The sequence below is a fragment of the Humulus lupulus genome, chromosome 3 (genome assembly GCF_963169125.1).
Source record: "Humulus lupulus chromosome 3, drHumLupu1.1, whole genome shotgun sequence".
Lineage (NCBI taxonomy): Eukaryota > Viridiplantae > Streptophyta > Magnoliopsida > Rosales > Cannabaceae > Humulus > Humulus lupulus.
Genome location: NC_084795.1, coordinates 241,504,003 through 241,515,076, shown reverse-complemented (window position 1 = coordinate 241,515,076; position 11,074 = coordinate 241,504,003). Strand labels below are relative to the sequence as shown.

Below are 11,074 nucleotides of genomic sequence, written 5' to 3'. Positions count from 1 at the left end.
CGACGTCGAACTGTTCGAAATCGTTCTTTGGTCTCCTTCTTTTTTTTACCAATTGTTTCTTGACAATCATTCACCACAACAACTATACAACAGGTAGGAATTTCAGTTGCTGCAAAGACATTAAAACTTATTTCCTCATTTTGGACTCGCAACCTTAACTCCCCCTTTTGTACGTCGATTAAAGCTCGTCCTGTGGCTAAGAATGGCCTTCCAAGAATGATTGGGACGTTGGCATCCTCCTCCATATCAAGTACAATAAAGTCTGCTGGGAAGATGAACTTGTCCACTTTTACCAGAACATCTTCAATAATACCCCAAGGATGTGCTATTGATCTGTCTGCCAACTGGAGAGTCACTGTTGTAGGTCTTGCTTCCCTAAGCTTCAATCTTCTAAAAATAGAAAGCGGCATTAGATTAATGCTCGCCCCCAAATCACATAGAGCATTCTTGCTCTCAAAATTCCCAATAGTGCAAGGTATTGTGAAACTCGCAGGATCTCTCAGTTTCTAAGGAAGCTTCCTTTGCAGAATGGCATTGCACTCTTCAGTGAGTGCCACCGTCTCATAATCCTCCATCTTCCTCTTCTTGGACAGAATCTCCTTCATGAATTTCACATAACTCGGCATTTGATCCAAAGCCTCAACAAATGGGGTATTAATGTGAAGCTTTTTAAACACCTCAAGAAACTTTAAGAATTGTTTGTCAAGAGAATTCTTCCGGAGTCGTTGTGAATACGAGATTTTGACATTAGAATCAACAACTACCTGTTGAATCTTCTCTTGGGTTGTAAGATCTTCAGTAAACTTTTTCTCCACTTGGGACTCAACTTTTTCATAACTCTCCTCTTCTTCTGCCTTTTTTTCTTGAGTCCCTTTTAGAGATGGACCCTCAATTTCTTTCCCGCTCCTCAGAGTGATAGCTCGGCATTGCTCCTTAGGATTTACCACAGTATTGCTAGGAAAATTCCCTTGAGGCCTATTATTCAACATATTGGCCAACTGCACCACTTGCATCTCCAAATTTTTGATGGAGGATCTAGTTTTAGTCATAAACTGAGTTTGAGTATTGGTGAGAGTCAATAGGGCAGCCTGTAATTCACTAGGCTGTTCTGTAGGAGCTGGCGGCCTAGGTTGCTAAGATGTTGATGCTTGTGGTGGAGCTTGAGTCATAGGCCGCTGATACTGTGGTTGAAATGGTTGTTGTTGGCCTTGATTATTTCTCCAGCAAAAGTTAGGATGGTTTCTCCACCCCGGATTATATGAGTTAGAGTAGGGGTTGTTGTGGGGCCTTTGAAAACTACCCACTGCCTAAACTTGAGCTTGATCTAATGGGAAATTGTTGGGATCTAAAGCAGCTTGGCACTGGTCAAAAGGATGAGACTCCCGACACAATTCACATATTACTTGGGCTTGCACAACTTGGGCAGGCATGGTATTTTGTTTCAACTTCTTAGTTAGAGACGCAACTTGAGCAGTTAAGGCTGTGATTGCATCTAATTCGTGAAGCCCTGCAACCTTTTTATTACTGCCCGCTCGTTCACTTGGCCATTGGTAATTATTAGTGGCCATTTCCTCTAAGAGTTCATAAGCTTCATTAGCACTTTTGCTCATAAATGCTCCTCCCGCTACTGCATCAATGATTGTGTGAGTGGTACCGCACAAACCATTGTAAAAGTTGTGGACCAACATCCACTTCTCAATACCATGGTAGGGACATTTTCTGATCAAGTCCTTGAACCTCTCCCAAGAATCATACAAGGATTCTCCCTCAAGTTGAGAGAAGTTATTGATCTACCCTCTCAGTTTAGCAGCCTTAGCAGGTGGAAAGAACTTCGCTAAAAACTTCTGAGCTAGAGCATCCCAAGTGGTGATAATATTGGCGTCAAGTGAAATCAGCCAACTTTTCGCTCGCTCCCATAGTGAGAATGGGAACAAGCGCAATCTAATGGCATCATCACTCACCCCATTAATCTTGAAAGTAGCATACAACTCCAGGAAATTGGCTATGTGCATATTGGGGTCTTCAGTGGGGAGGCCACTAAATTGAACAGAAGTTTGGACCATCTGCAATATAGCAGGCTTGATCTCAAAATTATTTGCCTCTACTGTTGGAGGACGGATGCATGAGTGTACCCCTGTGACAGTCGGCAGTACATAGTCCCGTAGAGCTCTTTGACGGGCATGATTATGATTTTGTGGTGCTCCCCCGCTCATGTTTTCCACACTGTTGTTATTAATATCTGCTGTAACAATAGTGGAACATTCAGCCCTCTTGTTTTTTCTGTTTCGCTTGCACTCTTTCTCGATCTCAAGATTAATTGGAATTGGACTGTCAAATCCCCTTCTACTTCGCATATAAGGAAAATACCTGAGATAAAGAACAACCGCAGCCAAAAAAATTAGAAATTATGTAAAAGACAGCCAAATAAGAAATAAAATTAACTATTTTAATATTGATAATTTTTCAGTCCCCGGCAACGGCGCCAAAAACTTGTTGCGAAATTTAAAGCTACATATGTATACGCAATGGCTTTTGTAGTTTATTTCGGTAAGATCGATATCGTTCCCACAGAGACTGATTTATCAATTACCAAATAATTAATTTTTAGTTTCTATTTGACTAATGAAAACTGGATTTGTGAATTTTGAAAATAAGAAAACAGAAATAAATGAAAATTGCAGAAATCAAATAATAACAAGAACACAAGGATTAAATTCATTGTAAAACAATTAGGAATCCTAATCTTCTTTACTATCCACTCTATTAATCTTTAATTCAATTACTACTGAAACTCTTCTCACTGAAATGATAGGCATGCAAAAGTGTTAACTATTTGAGTTAAGAGATAGAAAACTCGACCTAATGTGAATTCCCTATATTTCTATGGTCAATTCAAACAACAGGAAGCAATGAATACAGCCATAAATCACATAAACCAATTTGATACTCTCGTTCTAAATTGAAATCTATGTCTATTCAATTTTAGCATATTCAAATCTCACTTTTCAGATTTTGATTTAAATTCATAAATCGTATGTAAAAGTTGATCAATCAATCACATACACAATAAACACAAAATGAATAGATTTAAGATGAAGAAGAAATAGATAAATGCATTAAATCATAATAGAGTTTCAAGAGAGTCAATTAGAAAACCTAAACATAAATTTAGTTCATGTTTATCATTAAGAAATCCATAAACATGAAATTAACATAAACTAAAAGAAAAAGAAAAGAACTCTAGATGATCAATCCAATCTTCATCGAAAGCACTCCTTAGCCTCCTCTCCCAGTCCAGATATCAAAAAGTGTCTCCTTCTCTCTCATTTATCGTCATTTAAACGTAATTAGTGTTTTGTTAAACATGAAATGACTAAAACACCCTTAATTAAAAATCTACGTTTTTCTCTTTTGTAGAAATATCCTGCGGTCGCAGGATGCCATTCTTGCAGTCATAGGAATGCTCTAGAAATGCAGAAAGTCCTCTGAAGTTGCGACCGCAAGACACACTTCCTGCGGTCGCAGGAAGTGCTCCGAAACACATTTTCCACCAATTTTTGTCGTTTTGTCGATTTTCCCACCATGTTTCCACACCTAAGTCACCTAAACCCTTCGACACCTGAAAACATATAAAAACAAACGTAAAATAGAACAAAACAAAACAAACACCTAATATTTTTCCTAAAAAACACATAGATAAATGAGTCTAAAACTCATTTATCAATGTTGTTGGAGAAACTTGTCAGAAAATTGTTGCCATGACCTAATATACCCTGGATAGAATCTCTTGAATCATTTATACATAGGTCCTTTTAACGTGACAATGAAGCAGTGGCACCTGGCCCTGCTATTAATTCCTCTCAATTTCATCTGGTCATTGAACGCGTCTAGATGGTATTTCGGGTCTGTATTTCCCTCACAGGGGGTCATATGAGGTTCTTTAAAGTTAGCCGGGATCCGTTCCAATTGGATTTCTTGCATGAAGGGTGACTCATAGTCGAACTCTTTATCGGTAATGTGCCCCCCAGACGCCATGATGATCTTGCTCTGAAGGCTCGTCATCTCAGTGTATAACTCCTGTCGCCTCTTATTCAAGTAGTCCCTTAGCTCGGTAGGGTCGGCCTTTATCTTTTCTCTACCCTTCGGAGGGCCATAGGAGGTGTTGTCCTTACTTCAGACCTCCTTCTATTGATCTTTTCTTTTAGGTCAGGTGGCGCCTCCCTAGAGGTGACTTCGGCGTCATTATGAGGGTTAGCGCTGTTCTTCAGCTCTGGCCTCTACGGATGCTTCACCTTCCCAGGATGTTCACACTACTCTGTCTGAGTCAAGTCCTCCCATCAACCATAGGAACCGTGGTTTCTCCACCCTCTGGGCCTTTTTCCTTTTGTCTAGGAAGGGGACGCTTGATTTTCCTTGTAGTAGGTCGTTCAACACCTCTTGCATATTTTCTATGGTGGTTTCTAGCCTTTGGTTCTTCCAGTTTAACTCATGTATCTCCTCTTCATAAAATTGAGACCTAGAGCTCGAGCTTATAGAATGCACTTGGTGACTCTTGGCCGACTTGTGTGTTGATGGACCCGGATCTTGCCAGCCGAAGTTCGACACCCGTGGTGGCCTTGGGGGCGGAAGCTCTCTGGCATCTCTCGCTGGAGCAGGCGTGGATCGCAGATGGTTCTCATCAAGCTGGACAGCTGGGGATGAAGCCTCCTTTTTATTCCCAGGAACCGTGGGCTCCTTTGGTGCATCCACATTTTTGGGTGGCAGAGGAATTTTCATGGTGGCTTTCCGCTGATCTCCGTCGACCTCCACCTCTCGTGGCTCTCTTAGTCGCTTAGAGCATCTTGGCATCTTTTCCTTCCTAAATCAATGGAAGAACAGTGGCTTGGCACTTATCCTTCCCACAGACAGCACCAAACTGTTGACGGTGAGAACTCGTCAACGATGTTAAGTTAGAAAAATCAAAGTGTCGAGCTTATAAATGAAGAACTTCAAGAACCTAACAAGAAATTTAGAAAATAGTTGCAAAAAGAAATGGGGAAAAAAACTTGTATTTCTCTTAGTTCAAACCTACAATGTTTTACCAACCCCTCTCAATGATGAAGTGAGGTTCCTTTATAGTGGGGCTCTAATGGCCGCTAATACATTGTGGTCTCAGGGGACCAGATTGTTCACAAGTACATTGTCAGGGGAGGGGTATCAGATGTAGTGGCACAGGTTGTTGTGGTGTCAGCTCTAAGAAATGGTCAAAGACGTGCAGGTAGTGCCTCCACCACTGGTACTAACCTGCACTATCACTACCTGTCTAACATAGATGTCAGAGTCATGCCTTTTTGCTTCTCTGGGTCGTACAACCTGTTCCCGTATGCGCACCTTGTACCTGAGGGTTGCTATCGTATATCCAAGGTACACCCTTGCCCAAGCACCTCTATATTTTGCTAAGTATAAGACGGCATGTAGCCTTGAGTGAGACACGTACATGGGAGTTGCACCCCGATGGTGACACCTTCCTTAGAAAATAGAGGAGGGTTCATCATCGGGGCATATTCTTGTATCATAGCGAGGCGCGCGAGATGGTTCTGGGCTTCATTTCCTGAGTAGCATGGCAAGGAGTGCACGTGAGGCGCTCGGCAAGGCACACACGTTTGGTGGCCCACGCGAGGTGCTGGGCAAGGTGGTGCGCATGAGGCGGCCCATGCGAGGCGCTTGGCGGGGTGGTGCATGCGAGGTGCTCCACGTTAGGCGTTGGGCGAGGAGGTGCGTGCGAGGCACTGGGCGAGGCACGCATGCGAGGCAGCCCACGTGAGGCGCTGGGCGAGGTGGTGTGCGTGAGGCGGCCCACGCGAGGCACTGGGCGAGGTGGTGCATGTGAGGCGGCCCGCGTGAGGTGTTGGGCAAGGCGCGCACGCGAGGCGGCCCACGCGAGGCACTAGGCGAGGTGGCCCGCACGAGGTGCTTTGGCGAGGTCCTGCCTCGCGAGACTTTGGTGGCACGATGCACCTTGGGGCAGTCGTGTCTTACGAGACTCCTAAGGGCGAGGTGACCTATTGTTAGAAAAGGCATATCCGCCTCCTTGGGACCCTCAATGCGAGACATGCCAATAATTTTGACAGGTGATCCTGCTTGTGCCTGCACATGAAGTGATGCTCTATAAGAGCGGTGCATGCCTTACGAGGCCCTTGGCGTAGGGTGCAAGGTCGGCCTTGGTTACTCGCCTTCCAGGCCTCTACCCTGAGGTTCATGAATCGAGGTCCTTTGCGACTAAAATTCTGATATCCACATCTATCTACCACAACCCAAGTCAAGTCGTAATACTTATTTGTTCGTGGCAATCCTGTCTCGAAGTCCTTGGCTATATCTTCCCACTTCCATTCCGGAATACTAAGCGGTTGAAATAAGCCTGCGGGTTGCTGATGTTCTGATTTTACTTGCTGGCAGATAAGACTTTTGGGCACATATTTTGCTACATCTTTCTTCATTCCCGGCCACCAATATAGGCGTTAAGGTCGTGAGTCATCTTGGTCGATCTTGGGTGAAATGAGTATGGGGTAGTGTGTTCCTCTTCTAAAATATTCATCTTAATTCCATGGTCATTCGACACGCATACTCAGCCCTTATATCTCAAGAACCCTAGTCCTGATATAGAGAAATCTGTGGCCTTGCCTTCTTTGACTGCAGCCATATGTGTTAATAATGTGTCACCATGCCCTTGCTCGATCCGTATATCTTCTAATAGATTTGACCGGATGGACAAGTTAGCTAGTTGACTAATAACTACTTCTATTTTGGCATTGATCAGCTCTTGCTGTACCGGCTTTTCTATTCCGAATAATGCTGCTAGATCTTTGTAACTCTTCTGACTTAGCGCATCTGCAACTATGTTCACCTACCCTGGGTGGTATAGGATTTTTGCAGTCATAATCCTTTACTAGTTCTAACCACCTGCACTGCCTCATATTGAGCTCCTTCTGTGTGAAGAAATACTTTAAGCTCTTGTGGTCCGTATAAATCTCACATCGTTCTCCATAAAGATAATGGCGCCAGATTTTCAATGCGAAGACCACCGCTGCCAACTCCATATTGTGTGTTGGATAGTGTTGCTCATATTCCTTCAGCTGCCTTGAGGCGTAGACTATGACTTTGCCATTTTGCATCAGCACACAACCCAAACCTTGCTTCGACGCATCACAATATACTAAAAACATGTCGTTGGGTGTCAGTACACAAAGTACTGGTGCTGAACATAGCTTATCCTTTAGCAATTGGAAGCTCTCTTCACATCTATCCATCCAATTGAACTTTTGTTGTTTTTGGGTCAGGTTGGTAAGCAGAGTGGCTATCATAGAAAAGCCTTCTACGAATCTCTGATAATAGCCTGCTAGCCCGAGAAACCTTCTAACTTTTGATGCATTCTTAGGTCTTGGCCAATCCTTCTTAGGTCTTAGCTGGGTCTACTATGACTCTGCCTTTGGATACTATATGGCCGAGGAACGCTACTTGCGAAAGCCAAAATTCACACTTCTTGAACTTGGCGTAAAGTTAATGCCCCTTTAGTCGCAGCATAGTCAATCTTAAATGTTCCTTGTGCTCGACTTCATCCTTGGAGTACACCAATTAATTTTCAATGAACACTACGATGAAATTTTCCAATTAATCCTTGAAGATCTGATTCATTATATCCATAAATGCGGCTAGAGCATTGGTATGACCAAAAGACATAACTAGAAACTCGTAATGTCCATATCGAGTTCTAAAAGCTGTCTTTGGTATATCTTCTTCCCGTACCTTGAGCTGGTGATAACTGGCCTGTAGATCAATCTTAGAAAACACGGTCGCTCCACAGAGTTGATCAAATAAGTCATCGATTTGTGGTATTTTCTACTTGTTCTTAATTTTCACCTTGTTCAGCTCGTGGTAATCTATACACATTCGCATGCTTCTATCCTTCTTCTTCAAAAATAGAACCGGTGCTCCCCATGGCGAATGGCTTGGTCTAATGAAACCCAAGTCTAAGAGTTCTTTCAACTGCATCTTTAACTCCTTGAGTTCGGTAGGTGCCATCCGGTATGGTGCCTTTGGGATAGGCTCAGCTCCCGATACTAGTTCGATTGTGAAGTCAATTTCCCGAGTCGACGACAACCCTGGAAAGTCGTCAGGAAATATTTCTGGAAATTCCTTTATAATGCGGACGTCTCCAACCTTTAGTGGTGTTTCCTTTGTCACATCTGTGACGCTTACTAAGAATGTTTGGCATCCTTTCTCTATCATTCTTTAAGCTTTGAGAGATGAGAGATGAAACCTTTCCCATAAAACATAATTTCTGACTGTTATGAGTTTCGAACATCACTTGCTTACGTCTATAGTTGATGGTTGCGCCACGCCTTACTAGCCAATCCATGCTCAGTATCACATCGAATTCTTTGATCTCTAGCTCTATCAGGTCTCCTTCTAGTTCTACGTCCTCAATTTTGATCGGTACGTATCGTACTATCCATGATGATAGGACTACTTCGCCCGAAGGAAATTCTGTCACAAACCTAGTTCTAAATCTTTCACAAGGTTTGTCTAATTTCTCTATCATTCCTAACGAGATATACGAGTGTGTTGATCCCGAATCAAACAATACTGAACATATATTATCAAGGATAGGAATCTGACCTGTGACTACTTTGTTACTAGCTTCGGCTTCTCCCTGGGTTATGGAAAAGACTCTTGCTGGAACCATCTTGTTGTCCCTCTTTTCTTCTATTTTGAGCTGTGGACATTCCTTCTTTCGATGACTTTCCTGGCCACAATTGTAACAACCTTTGGTGTTCGCACGACATTCCCCAGGATGTCTTTTATGGAATTTTGAGCATTGCGGGTATTCTACATAACCCTACCTATTATTACCGTTGCTATTACGTGCTCTTTTGTCACCATCGGCCTCCTTACTATCAGGATGCTTCCTCTTCTGGGCATTATTGTTGTGTTGGTGGATGTTGTTATGGTTTCGACCATTTTGCGTCTGATTTTGCTGCTTAGGTTCAAACTTGCTGACCTCCTCCTTACTAACATTTTCCTGAAGCCTTTCCACTTCTATAGCCATTTCTAAAGCATTGGCGTAAGAAGTGGTTCCAGGATTTGCTCGCTTGAATCCTAGCTCAATCTTGGGTCTGAGTCCCCTGGTGAACTTGGTAACCCTCAAGAAATTGGTTGGGATCAACTCTGGCACGAATTTGGCCAGTCGATCGAATTGTTGAGCGTACTCGACTATTGTCAAATTGCCCTGCTTCAGATTGGAAAACTATTCTACCCTCATAGCGATGACAGCTGAGTTGTAACACTTCTTGTGAAACAGTTCCACAAATCTGTCCCAAGTCATTGTGGTGACGTCATGAGTCTGTTGTACTAAATCCCACCAAATTCTAGCATCCTTCTCCAGAAGAGAAGAAACGCAAGATATGCGGTCCGCGTTGCTGAGGTTCATGTGTGAAAGTATCGGGTCTACATTTTTGAGCCGTTCTTCTACCTTGAAGGGGTCAGTTGTCCCTTCAAAGTTTGGAGCATGCTGCTTACGAAAATGCTCATAGACTCACCAGCTGGATAAGGCGCATAGTTCGTTATCGACCATCCCCCATATGGACCTACTTGTTGGGGTGCTTAAGCCGCTGGCTGAGGCTGCGGCTGCAGCTGAGGCAGAGGCTGAGGCTGAGGCTGAGTCTGTTGTCATTGTTGCTGTAGCAGTTCTTCCACTTGTTGACGTAGTCGGACAATCTCAGCGGTGTTAACTGGATGCAGTGCAATTTTGTTGGCAGTAGCATTGGTAGCACGCGTTCCCCTTCATCGAAGTGGATTGACTTCGTTAGTCTCATTGGTGGCACTAGAGGCATTCTCAGCTGTGCGTGCAGACCTTCTGAGTGACATCTTCAAGAAAGTTCTAACACTCGAGAAAAACATGTTAGAACTTACCCTAATAGGTCCTAAGGCAAAAATTAGTCTAAGCAAACATAACTCGTACCTATCAGTTATGATTTTTTATGAAAATTTATGTAAGCCTTCTTTATATGACTTAGAAAATTGTAGAGTCCAAGAACTTTACTTAGCTAATTAGATAGTAGTAGTAATAGTAATAATTGTAGTATTTTTATGACTGTGGATTTTGGTTCAAACCGGGATTTAATTGGACACTCGTAGTAACACTTCTAGATTTTCTAAGTTTAACCTATAGTTTAAGAATATTAATTTTAACCTAAGGATTGATTAATATGACTGATATTGATGGTGATATTTATTATATTGTAAGGTTTAGATAGACCCAATAAGATAGTAACACTTGTCATATGTATGTTTAATGATAATTAAGTATTTTTGAGGAATAAGTTTATTAAGATAAATATTTGAATATCCTAGGGTCTGTCAGCACCTTTGAAATCGTTAGAGGACTTAGTCAAGGCTGTTTACTCAATTAAAATTACGCTGAAAATTTGTAATTTCGTGTTTAAATATTCAGCGTATGCCGATATATTGCTGCTATAGGGGGTGATATATCGCAGTACGGGGATACGAAAAACACGTAACTTCGCACGACCAACTCGACGAGCCTCGGGCATATTAGCCCAGGCGATATATCGCGTACTAGGGGTGATATATCGGCTCCTTTGAGGGATTTTTGAATGTTTTTTAAATCTTTCTCATTTTATTCCTTAATCTCTTGATAAGTCCAGCATCTTTCTGACTGAGTCTTTAGCCTCTGCAGAACGATAATTCAAATATTTTTCACTTAAAAAGCCATTATTTTATTCAAGTTAAATGAAGATCTTTTCATTCTTGAACTCTATAAATAGGACCTAGTACCTAGCCATTTATTCATTCATCAAGCTAAGTTCAGAGGCTGCAAGCTGCTAGGAGTACTTGAGAGTGTAAACACTTGGGTTGGGGATTATAAGCTTAATAATTATAAGCTTACCAAACACTTGGGAAGTAAGGTTTATAGCATATTTTGGTTCGAGGTTTAGATAGGTCATAAAAGCATTCAAGGTATTCCAAACTCTAGTTCATTTTGGTATTGTTTTCCTTAAGTTCTTATAAGTTTTTC

General features: G+C 42.3%; 1 non-coding gene across 1 annotated transcript; it reads left to right on the top strand.

Moving 5' to 3' along the window:
- The first annotated feature begins 1,698 nt into the window (after positions 1–1,698).
- LOC133827767 (small nucleolar RNA R71) lies at positions 1,699–1,805 on the top strand. Its single transcript, XR_009890418.1, has one exon. It is a non-coding gene; the product is annotated as a small nucleolar RNA R71 (small nucleolar RNA).
- The last annotated feature ends 9,269 nt before the right edge of the window (positions 1,806–11,074 follow it).